The 13285-nt window shown below is 29.0% G+C and overlaps 1 pseudogene across 1 annotated transcript; it reads right to left on the minus strand.

The window, feature by feature from the left end:
* Positions 1-268: 268 nt before the first annotated feature.
* LOC143537281 (pentatricopeptide repeat-containing protein At4g21190-like) lies at positions 269-2756 on the minus strand (annotated as a pseudogene). Its single transcript, XR_013136024.1, has 5 exons — positions 2407-2756; positions 1370-1468; positions 1136-1279; positions 851-1063; positions 269-768 (listed from the first exon to the last, which is right to left on the minus strand). The product of XR_013136024.1 is annotated as a pentatricopeptide repeat-containing protein At4g21190-like (transcript).
* Between the last annotated feature and the right edge of the window lie 10529 nt (positions 2757-13285).

Below are 13285 nucleotides of genomic sequence, written 5' to 3' on the forward strand. Positions count from 1 at the left end.
GTATACTAGTCGTTATTTATCAATTAACGTTTTGTTTGTCTAACACCCATGTTCTTGTAATCTTTATAACTCATAACTGATAAGTGTGCCACATAATCATATTGGCGGATTAAGTTGATAAAAAACATGGCCTATACATTTATTCATGTCAAAGTTATCAACCATATCTTTTCCAGAATTCCTTTCTTGCAACGGCTACACACATATACAATAATAATAAAGATGGTCCAAAGTATACTCCCTTCTACCAGAGCAAATTTTTAACGCAATAATAAGATATGTATATGATAAATGCACGTCATGTGGTGAATATTAAGTACGTATTAAAGCGCTATAAACTTACCTTAAAATACAGCTAACAAATGGCACCATTAGCTACAAATTCGATTGGTCTAACATACCCTATATCGCAAGATCATATGATACTAATACTAATCACACATAAAAGTCTTGATGCCAATGTAGAAAAGAAGATATTTCATATTTCACCAACTTCATCTACATCAGATTCATCTGAATTTGAACCCTCATCATCATTATTGCTAACCTCATTCACCTCTCTGTTAGCATTCTCAGGTTGTTTAAGATTTTGTGACCGAATTTTAACACGTTTCCTTTAATGTACCTATACTCCCATTTAGGCGGCGGGTATTTCTTCTTCAACTTCTTGTACTTATCCAACATACCTAACTTCTGAAATACATCTCCAACCATATTAACTATTGAAACAGTCGGTCGTATGCCAAGTTCTTCCATGTCAGCAAAAACCTAGTAACAAATACTAGTGTTAGATGAATATAAAACATATTCAGTGTTGGTTCTAAAATTAATGATGCAAATACAAAAGTACCTCAAACATTTTGTCATGCATATCCCTCTTGTAATAAATGGAAATCATTCTATCGAAGAATATTCGAGGCATACTTTGTAAATTATCAGAAAATAGTTTTGTCCATAGTTCTTCGGCTTCATCAATTCTTCCGTCTTCAGCTAAAGCGTATAGCAGTAAATAATAGCTCCCCATTGTTTTTCCTTGGCCTTTACTTAGCATCCACTTGGTTACCTTTGATTCGTGTGATCAAGAAACTAATTTGAGATTAGGTTAAAAAAATGCAAAAGATAAAACTTTTTTTACCTGGATAATTCTTTTCCATTCTTTATCATGTTCAAGTGAATTTAAAGCCTTTTTCACAGTAATTAAAGGAAACTCCAAATCCCATGCAATGAACGAATCAAGAGCCCCGTAGACTTCCTCTTTGACATTTGATAATCCCTTTATCTGACAAGCGATGGAGAACACGATATCACTCAACATATTATGAACCCAGTTATTCTGAAATTAACAGGAATACCGAGGAAAATAACTTACACATTCAACAAGTTTTAAAGATTTAGAAATCGTTCCTATTTTTGTTCTTGTTTTCCAAACGCGTGGATATCTTGGTCGAGGACCTTTGGCTGCACATACCTGGAAATTAAGGCAGCTGATGTGAGAAAACAGAGAAGAGGATGAGAAGATCAAAAGTAGCAACAATTTGACAAGGCCCATTTTTAGGCAAGGCTCAATAAATGTGCTTCTAGTTCCTAGGCGAGCGCTTCAGCATTGTCTACGCCAAGAACATGAGAAGATAAAAGCCAAGCAAAAGAAACATAAGGAGTGCTAATGTGCCATTGAAACTAAGATCTAGGAGAGGTCAAAGACATTATATTGATACATTTTGTTATTCAAGTTCTGGAATTACATTTGATCTTGACTATTTTAGAACTTTTGGTACTAATTAGATGATATTAGATGCTAAATAATAGCTTTTGTTTATTTTTATTTGAAGAATAGTATTATTTTTCATATACATAATATATTTAAATTTTTTTATCTAAGTGTGCTTTTTTTCCCTCAGGCCCTCGCTTTTTTTGCGCCTTGCACCTAGGCCTTAGGCGAGGCCTAAGCGCCTTGAGTGCGCCTAGCGCATTTGATAACTATGTTATTTGATACTTTACTCAAGGATACATCCTTTCAAACTTTAAGTTAACAATCCAAATAATTAAATGACATTTAAATGTACAACCATTTTACTTTTCTGAAAAAAAAAACATAAAGAAAAAAGTAAGCATTTTTATCTTCATCTCTTCTTCTATTAACTGAAACTGTTCTACTATGACTCACAAATGCCTAAAGAAAACACAACTTCAAAACAAAGTTCACAAAAAACATGCCATACTGCAAGGACTATGACAAACTACCATGGTTCACCATAAGCATCACCTAATTATTTAATAATATATAAACCTATGCAGCGATCAATCATGTAGTTTGAATGGCTTACGAGTGACAACAAAATAATCAATTTGCATAGAAACACTCTTAAATTCATTGGCAAAGTCATGAATACAATTAAGGTAGCTTACCAGAAAGTTGCTAACTTTCTTTGGGGGTTGAAAGCATGGCAATCTTCCAAAGACATCCAGTGGAGAGTAGTGCCTTAAAATAAGCATCTTAATAAAAAATCTGAAAGAAAAATATAAAAGTACTGAAAATTTTTCTCAGAGGCAATACGTCGAACAATTGATGTGCATAACAATTTTGCACAGCAAAACTTTGAAACCCATTAGTCAAAAGACCAATTGAAGTCCTAAATTGGTTGAATCTTGAAGTAATTTAATGAAAGTAGGATATAATACCTCTGAACAGATGAAAAACGGAGCTTCAGTAGGCAACCATTAAAGTAGTGAAAAGTGCTTTTGCTTTGAGTTTACAAAACCGGGCGTTGCAGAGAATAAAGGGTAAGCTTTTATCGCTCCGAATTCTCAGTGAGAGCCGAAGAATTGAGCCGGTGAAAATGTTATAGCCTTACTGGTTTGGACAAGGGATGAGCAAATGGTATTCGTATAAAAGTTGGGATTGGTAATTGGGATCGTTAAATTTATTGAAGTTTTGTTTACGTTGCTGGTACCGAGTCAAGCATTTTCACCTTTTGAATACTGGTACCAAGTTTTTAAAAAATTCAGGATTGAGAAATTCAAAATCAGTATCGATATGATACCGAGTTTTTCTCTAGTTTGGACAATCGACAAGTTTTATGGTTTGAATATATGATAACCAAAAGTAAATGAGTATTGTATCAAAATTTGTGTTTATTTTAAAAGCTTGATTTAAATAAATTTTTAAACTACATCAATGTTGATTATATATTAGAATTCTTCTTAATAGTTAAGGGATTGATATGTTTATTACATATATTATACCACTAGGCTATAAGTACTTTCTCAAGTTTAGTTGTATAATCTAATTATGAAAGGTGAGGGGTTAACTGTTTTAATCTTAAAACTATGTAATTATAAAAGTTGAAGGATAAAAAGGTGTAAATGAATCGTGCTGTTATATATCGACATCTTTGAATATAACTTATTTAAAAGTTGTTGTGGCATGATTTGTTGATTATTATTGCATTCACCTTTAAGTTGTATTTTCCTATATACCGAAAAGTGTGAATACGATTTTGTCACATTACATGTATATGATATGTTTGCACTTCACACCTATAGATCAATATCCTTAATTAAAGATAGGTGTGGGGAATTGGGTTTCTATAGAATTGATGATGTGTGTGGGGTTTGTGTTTTGTCATACCCTAGTTTTGAAGGGGTGATTTTTTGCTTTGGATTCATATAAATCTTTACTTGGAACATATATTTTACAAACATACAAAATACTACTATACACTACGTTAAAATTCATTGTTACGTATATTCAAAACTTTTGTAAACCTATTAATCAAACATGCAATCATATTAAAATAATGTTTTGGTGTCAAAATCTACAAACTTCTAGTGTTTTGCGAGAAACAAGCATCAAATTTTTCATTCTTCAAGGAATTTCAACATACACAACATTATTAAACGGCCGTTACCAAACGGGGGTTACCAGATATTCACGAACACTATTGAACGAGCTTTGTCTTTGTCCGTGTTTTCCCGTTAAGCTTAGTAAACAAAATATTTTTGTCTGTGTTCGGTTCGTTTATTAAATGGATAACCAAGCTTCCAGTTCGCTTACAACCCTACAAATGATGATGGGTATGAATTATGGAATACATGTTAAATCATATTGGTTTACGATAGTGGCTCTCGTTTATTTATTTTTATCTAACATATTACACATTTACATGTTTAAAAATAGTATTTATGTAAAAAGAGAAACTGTCAAACAACCATATCCCTTACAATGTTTTATGGTATGCCAAACTTAAACTTAAACTTGCGGACTTACTTCGTCAGGACTTATTTTCTCCAATTTCGGACTTACTTTGTATCAAACTTGATTATAGTTAAGTAGCACCGTGATCACTTAACATAAACATACACACCAATTTAAGGTATCTAGACACCCTTAAAATAATTTAAAAAAAATATATATTAAAGTAACTAAAGATAATTATATAGACACCAAAAGAGGCTTAACCAAGTAGAGTTTGGATCAAATACAAATGAAATTAATGTGCAACGTGAGAATCAAGTAGAGTTCTTATATATACAAGTAGAGTAATTATGTAATTACTCTATATATACAAGTAGAGTTCTGATAATTGTAATTACATAATTACTCTACTTGTATATATAATTACTCTACTTGATTATCACGTTTAGCACGTTAATTTCATTTGAACGTTAACATTCCCCCAACTAAGTAATTGATTCGGCCTATATTTTGAATAAGTAGTAAAAGAAAATGTACGTTAATAAAATGTTAAAAACTATCTATTAGCCCACTGTCTTTATATTCAGCCCAACCGATAAAGTCCAAAGTTTCTTTATGGTCCACAAGAGTTAAAAGGTGGCCCAACAGAAACAATCACGCATTTATTTATTTTTTTCCACCATTTATTTAGCCGTTAACATTTTAATTTATTTTTTCTTATATTGGAAGAAAATTTGATAAGTTGCCCTACATTAGTATCTTCAAATACTATTAAAGCAATACAATTGTACATATGACATTCTTTTAAGCTCTCCACATGTGCAATCCAGTCAGCAACTTTCCATTCACATATTCTCTATTAGGCTATCACGTGTCATGTTGACCAAACACCCAATATTTAAACCTTAATAATTCATAATTTTTATCCTAAACGTATTTTTCTCTCTTTCTCTATTAGTCGGATCTCTTTTCACCCTCTCATATATTCCGGCTACTCTAGATCTAGATTTGTATTAATCGTTTTTCTGGTAAGTTTATATTTTATAATAAACTTCCGATTGTTGATATAATAATTTTCGGAAAAATTATTGTCACACCCCAACCTACGGTGAAAATGTCGGGGTGAACTGATTGCTCACAGCTTTTCAAAGGTTACTATCATGCAACATTATTTAAATGACAATATCTATTTATTTCGATTTAATAATTCAAATACAAAATACAACTTATTAAACAAACAACAATTACAAGTTTAACTCTTGATTGTATCTTTCCTAACTTAAATTCTTCCCTAAGTCTTCACCAACCTGCATTAAATTTCTACGATAACCTGCATATGCGTTTAAAATAGAATTTTGTCAACAACACATGTTGAGTGAGCAACACACCAGTTTAGTTGTACATATAGTATATACAACAAAATACGTAGCTGCAACAAGTCATATGAGAATAACAAATTAACCAAATGAGCAAGTATAACTGAGATGTCGAGAAGCACAAAGGCTAACGACTGGCGTATGATCATACTAGACTGAGATTATGTTGGACATCTCCGAATGCGAAAACATATAAAGCAAATAAACACATAAGAAAGTAAGGTATAAGTTGTTAACACATAAGACAATAGTTGCAGTTTTGAGTATAAGTATAAATGAGAATTATATTTATGCATATATCCCTAAAACGTGAGAAAACAAGTAAAATAGGGGAATGTGGTACTCACCTCAAAGAGGAACAACGGTGATTAAGATAATGAGAGTGCGGGAAAGTCACACGCGAACGTTAAAGCCTAATAAGAAACGAGAGCAAATGTATACGCTAAGTAAATAATTTATTATGAACACTAGTTGAACAATATTAAATTAATATTATAATAATATAATAATATATATAAGAATTTATAATATAAAATAATTAGTTACATTAATAAAACATATCTTGAAAAATATTACTTTTAACTTTTATAAATATAAGTATATATATAGTTTACTTGATTTTACATATAAATATTACATTTTTAGTTAATATATATATATATACACATATATACTCATATACGTATATACACGAAAGAAAACGTGGGTTAAACGAGTGTCATAAGGTTGGTTTTCGTTAAAATAACTTTAAGTTGTTATTATTATTATTAATATAATTACTAAATGATTAAAAAAATAGCTTGACAAAAATTAACGAAAAAGTCGATGTGCAGGGGATCGAACCCGCGACCTCCGCCACCAAAGTACCATGTGTTAACCAACTGGCCCCAATGGCGACTTACGATATAAGTCCTGCTCGTTTAATTATAAACACAACAGATTCTGGATTAAGAACCCTAGAAATTCAAATCGATTGATCCCGTCCCTGATAATCTAATTGATGTTGGGGCTATTATCTACATATAAAGGCGACTCTAAACATATATGTAATTACCTCTTGCGATGATCAGTGATGGGTTAACGAAGAACATCAAGTGACGGCCAGAAACTGATCACGAACGGCTATGTACTGAGTTTGTAAATGCAATTAGGGTTAGGGGTTTGAGTATCGACGGCTAGAAGATGCAGGTGATGAGATTAATTGAGCTATAACATCCTGATTATATGGATTTGGGAATTAGGGTTCATTACGTGAATAATAAGTTAAGACCCAAGTTCTGGATCCTTCTAAACGTAATTGAACGAGGGATTAGGGTCGGCTAGATGCGAATTAGGGTTTAGGATCACCTAATTAAACTTTGGTTGATGGATTTGGGCTCAAGAACAAGTTAGGGTTTATAATTAATCAATTCGGGTTCGGGTTGGGTTTGGATCCAAGTATAAACGGGTTAGATGAATAATATGGATAATAATATAACTGATTTTCATATATGGTACGTTTATTTAAATAAATAACGATCAACTAATAAACGGCACTTAACTTTATTGATTAAAATAATCTGAATATTAAAACGGGACTGGTTAAATTAATAAATATTAGTTTGGAGAAACCGAGTTGTTACAATTATATTTTCTTCCGGTTATTGTTTCCTCTAACCTTTTTATCTTTATTTTCATTGCCAACTGATTTTATTAAAATCAGTTTAGATTGTAAATCAAAAACGGTGATGAAGCTAATATGTGGACGTATTTACGTTTTTCCGGTAAGTTTGTCCGGTTATGTGTTATACGTATAACAATGGTTGTTTTATATTTATTTGAAGTTTCATATTTTTCTATCCTCTCAAATATTCCGACTAATCTAGATTTAGATTTGTATTAATCGTTTTTATGGTAAGTTTATATTTTCTAAAAATTTCCGATTGTTGATATATGTATTTCCGACAACATTATATTTTCTTCCGGTTATTGTTTCCTCTAACATTTTTATCTTTATTTTCATTGTTAACTGATTTTATTAAAATCAGCTTAGGTTATAAATCAAAAACGGCGATGAAGCTAATATGTGGACGTATTTACGTTTTTCCGGTAAGTTTTTCCGTTAATTTTTTCCGGTAAGTTTTTCCGGTTATTTGTTATACCTATAACAATGGATGTTTTATATTTATTTAAAGTTTTATATTTTTCTTTCCTGTTTTTTTGTTTTACATGTTGTTCTTTTAGGTTCTAAATAAAAAATCACCTTCATCCATGGAAAATATCATTATTTTGTTTTTCCGATAAAACACATTTAAATTATCCGGTTATAAATTATAATTATAATCTTCCATAATATCAATGTTATAACAAAACTTTATTATTTCAGATTATTTACCCGATTGATTTACGGAATATTTCAGTTTACCTTTTATATCTAAATCTGAGATACCATGGTTATTATCATTATATTGTTTTTTTCCGGTAAGACATTCAATTTTTCCGGTTATAAAATTAAATATCAAATTTTACATAATATCAATATTAATATTCTACTTTATAATTTCAGGTTAATGTCCCGACTGATACAAGCTAATTTTCATGGATTGAGCATTATTTTATAAGAGGTATTTTTTTATATTGATGTACATTTCTTTTTTGAATATTCAATTATATTCATTATTTGTAGATAAAATAATATATTGATGTATATCGGAGATACCTTGATATATATTTTTTTCCGGCGTGTCTTAATATACAAAAATTACACATTTAAGTATCCAATTAATACAATTTATTGAGTTTGAATATACTTATTTGTTTAAATAACTAACAAGGATAGTCAAACTCAATAAATTGTATTAATGGTTTTAATACAATTTAATTAACATATTTAAACTCATTTTAAATTCGGAATTTGACCAATCTTTCAACAAAATTTTAAAGCTTTTGATACACTCCATAATTTTAAACTCATTTCAAAATCTTTCCATAATTTTTTGAAGTTTTCAAATTAACAGATTTGATTTTCATTTTTGTAATTATTTCTAAGTTAATTAGTCATATTAGTAAATTATGAACATATTTGATTTTAATTTTTGTGATTTGGTATTAACTAGAATAAGTTATCATTTTAATATTCAAAAAACTGATTGTCAAACTATACTTGCCATAATTGTAATGTAATCTTAATTTAATTTACGTGAATATTAATTATTAATTAATACTAAAATAATAACCGCGTTATTTTATAACACAATATTCAAATCGACATAATTTCTAATCATCAATACTTAATATATCATAAATTAAATAACCGTTTTATCACCATTTATAAATATTATTCGGCACATATGATCTGATGAATATTATTAAACATGACAACTTTTCATAATTTATTAATATTATTATTCCCATGAATCAAGATATTTCAAATTATTTATATCTTTACATGGAAGACCAAATTTAAACTTAAAACTACAATATTTAATTAACATATTTAAACTCCTTTTAAATCTGAAAATTAACCAATCTTTCAACAAAGTTTTAAAGGTTTTAATACTCTCTATAATTTTAAACTCATTTCAAAATCTTTCCATAATTTTTTGAAGTTTTCAAATTAACCTATTTGATTTTCATTTTTGTAATTTTTTCTAAATTAATTAGTCATATTAGTAAAGTTAAAACCGATTTGATTTTAATTTTTGTGATTTGGCATTAACTATAATAAGTTATCACATATTCAAAAAACTGATTGTCAATCTAAAAATACTTGCCATAATTGTAATGTAACCTTACTTTAATTTACGTGAATATTAATTAATAATTAATACTAAAATAATAACCGCGTTTTTTTAGAACACAATATTCAAATTGACATAATTTCTTATCATCAACACTTAATATATCATAAATTAAATAACCTTTTTATCATCATTTATAAATATTATTCGACACATATGATTTATTAAAAATATGTCACGGGTGAATATATATATATATATATAATATGCGTGTGTGTTATATACATTTTAATGAATCGTAAACGTCAAATAATATAATATTATTTATATAAGGTATCACATTGTTGTTTTACTTAAAAGAATCCAACATACAAAGACAAATAAAAAAAATGATAATTTAAACATATACCATGAAACAAAAATGTATGATAATTCCACACCGATGTTTAAGCTGAAGCATGTAATTTCTTCAATGAATTATTAATATACATTTCACTTTGTTTTTTAAAAATTAAATTAATCACATATTAATTTCTTATTGTTATTATTTATAGTTGATTCAATTGATTATGGGATTCCACACCCAAAACATAATTTTCTTTTTATATTCACCGTTTTAAATTTGGTTATATATGTTCAATTTTTTTTGAATTTGTGTTCCTAATATTTTTACAATTGTTCTTACATTTGCAATCAAGCAGGTCCAAAAGATTCACAATACAAAGTTGATTATTCATTTCAAAGTTTATATTCTTAGGATAAAGGAGACGAAGGTTGTGGGAGATACAATTGAGATTTTTTTTAGGTTGTATATCAAATTGTGAATAATAAAAAATACTTATTTAAACCATTTTGAAATTCGAATTCTTGACCACTTATACACTTATACAGTTGGACTTTGACCATATATTTAAAAACCAAATTTTAATAGGTTAATCATTTTACTGAATTTGACTACTTTTATTGATATGATTTGACTCTAATTTTAGTATATGTGTACATTATTATAATTTTAATAATAATAATGATTTATTCTCATTTGTATTTATACATTTGTTCTCATTGTTCTTATCACTTTACATATTGATTTACACAGTTGGACTTTGACTATATTTTAAAAAACTGAATTTGAATAAATTAATCATTTAAATTCAAAACATATATGTATATTTTATGTTTTCTAAAATTCTTGCTCATGTGTTACACGGATCACTCATTAGGTTATTTAATTCAAAAGTGAATTTTTTTTTCAAGATGGTAATTTACTAACTATATATATATATTTTTTCAATCTGACCTTTTTTAGAAAGAATTCGAATTTTGCAGCTAAGCAAGTTCAAGAAACTCACAATACAAAGTTGATCATTCATTTCAAATTTCATATTGCATCAAGGAGATGGAGGTTGTGAGTTATAGTTTACTTTTAATTTGTAGTTTGGTACCATATTATTCTTTTATATTATTAGATTATAAATATATTTTGGTATATTGTTAGTTCAAATACTAGCTGGATTATTATGGTTTGGAACTATGACCCGGATTTGAAAAAATTAAGTATATTTTTTACAAGTTCTTATGTTATTGTTTTTATATTTTCAACCGTGTGTAACACGGGCTCAAGTTATAAAATGGATTTGAAACCATGGACTCGTGCTTCAAGTTATAAAATATTTTAACTTTTCATTTATCTTTGTTAGTCTTTGTATGTTTTTGTATTTGATTCAAATAAGTTATGATATCTTATAATTCATGTAAAATAATCATTTATTTATAAGTACAACATTTGCATTTCATTAAATTTATATGAAGTTACATATATATTATGTTTTTAACTATGTTCCACCGTGTGTAACACGGGTATTATCCTAACTTATGTTTAATATGTGTGTTTGTTAATATGACAGTGAAAAAATATTATGATTTTGATGACCAGTTTGTTACATTTTTTTTTAAATCATCTGAATTTTAAGATTGTGGTTATATAATTATGTTAAAATTTATGATTTTCTAAAATGTTTTCTTGTAAAATTTTATGATTGTCTATATTTATATGGTAATTGTTACATTCACACATTTTGTTTTTAGTTTTACATAATCCTTTAGATATTAATGTTAATATAAACTCATTATGACATACGTTAACATTTTAGTTTATACTTAATTTTAGTTTAATACTTAATCGGGTTGCATGGTTTGTTTTGTTTTTTATGTTCTAAGGCAAAATGTTTTTGTTTTTGGACGGAAATTTTTGAAGTTCATGCTAGGATAATACGATTTAAACATTTTCATGATTTGCTAATGTAGACAAGTTTGTGTAACTATTAGCGTTTTATGTAGACAATCTTACTCTTTAACATTTTTGTTAGGCCATCTTAATGTTAAATATTTGTTTTCTCTAATATGTTATTTATGAAATTTTATGGTTATCGATACTGATTTTGTTATTTATATGTTAGTAATTATTAAACCTGTTGTTATGCTAGGTTTATATTTTATTTAATCTGCAATTGTTTTGTATAAATTTTCAGGTGTTTTAGGAAAATGGATTTTCTTTTGGTATATTTTTTTGATGATGTTCATGATGGTTTAATATCAATGAACATTATTAGTTATTTTGTTAATGTGTTTTGGTTGTTCGGTTTAAATTAACTTCTTGTAATTTTGAAGTTTTAATATAGAGACAAGACAGAATTACAAATTTTGTCCCTTAAAAAAAGCCAAATAACGGTTCGTGTCCTTTTTTAAGTTTCTTTACAGGCGGTGTACTTTAAACATTTTTTTTCTACACGTTATATCCTTTACGCTAGCTGAGTTAGAAAAACTCAGTTAAGTATGACATGTGCCAGACATGTGATGGGCATAATTGTAATTCTAATATGTCTTTAAATTTTAAAAAAGAAAAGAATATATATATATATATATATATATATATATATATCTAATGTCTGCAACTTTGCAACTTCACCCTCACATTCTTCTTTTTAGTTCTAAACAACCACCACCACACCATTACCATCGCACCACTGACGCAACACCACACCACCACAAAAAAAAACCTTTAATTACTAACCTCAACAGATAAAGTGTCGCGAGGACGGTGGTGTTGGCGGAGTGTGGTGGCGACGGTTGTGGGTTACGGTAGTGGTGGTGGATTTGGGTGGATTAGGGTTACGAATTTGGGTGGGTTATGATGCGGCGATTAGAAATTCCGGCAATTAGGGTTATGATGGGTGGGTTACAAATTTGGTGCTGGTGGGTGGCTGGAGGGGGTTATGATGCGGCGATTAGGGTTACGAATTTGGGTGGGTTACGGCCGGTTACGCTAGGGTTCAGTTGTTGCTTGCCTAAAATTGGGGAAATTGGAGGTGATGGTTCAGGTGACCATCAGAAATTCCGGCCACCTGAGCAACCTCCGCTGATTCTTCTTCAACCTCCGAGTCACTGATTCACTGATTATATTATTATTATTATTATTATTATTATTGTTCTTCTGGTCATCTTGTTTGTTTTTGCTGTTGATTATTATTATCGTTGTTGTCTGGTATGTGAAGAAGAGAAGGGTGAAGAAGAGATGGGTGAAGAGAGTGGTGTGTGTGCTTGTGAATTTATTGTTGTTATTATTAATATGAGAATATAAATTTGTTTTGAAAAGACCAATATGCCCTCACATGAGTCTCACGTGAGGGTATTTAACTGAGTTTTTCTAACCCAGTTAGCGTAAAGGACATAACGTGTAGGAAAAAAATGTTTAAAGGACACCGCCTGCAAAGAAACTAAGAAAATGACACGAACCGTAATTTGGCTTTTTTTAAAGGACAAAATTTGTAATTATGTCTAGAGACAATGTAAATCTATAACGTTTTGGTATGAATCGTTGAAGAAGTATTATGTTTATTTAATTTGATGTGTAACTTGATTATGTTTAGTGACATGTAATTCCACCCGCGTGTTACACGGGTCTATACCCTAGTTTAGATCAATATGTTTTTGAAATG

The sequence above is a fragment of the Bidens hawaiensis genome, unplaced genomic scaffold (genome assembly GCF_021521415.1).
Source record: "Bidens hawaiensis isolate Kalapana, Puna unplaced genomic scaffold, B.hawaiensis_p1.1 tig00011171_1, whole genome shotgun sequence".
Taxonomy (NCBI): domain Eukaryota; kingdom Viridiplantae; phylum Streptophyta; class Magnoliopsida; order Asterales; family Asteraceae; genus Bidens; species Bidens hawaiensis.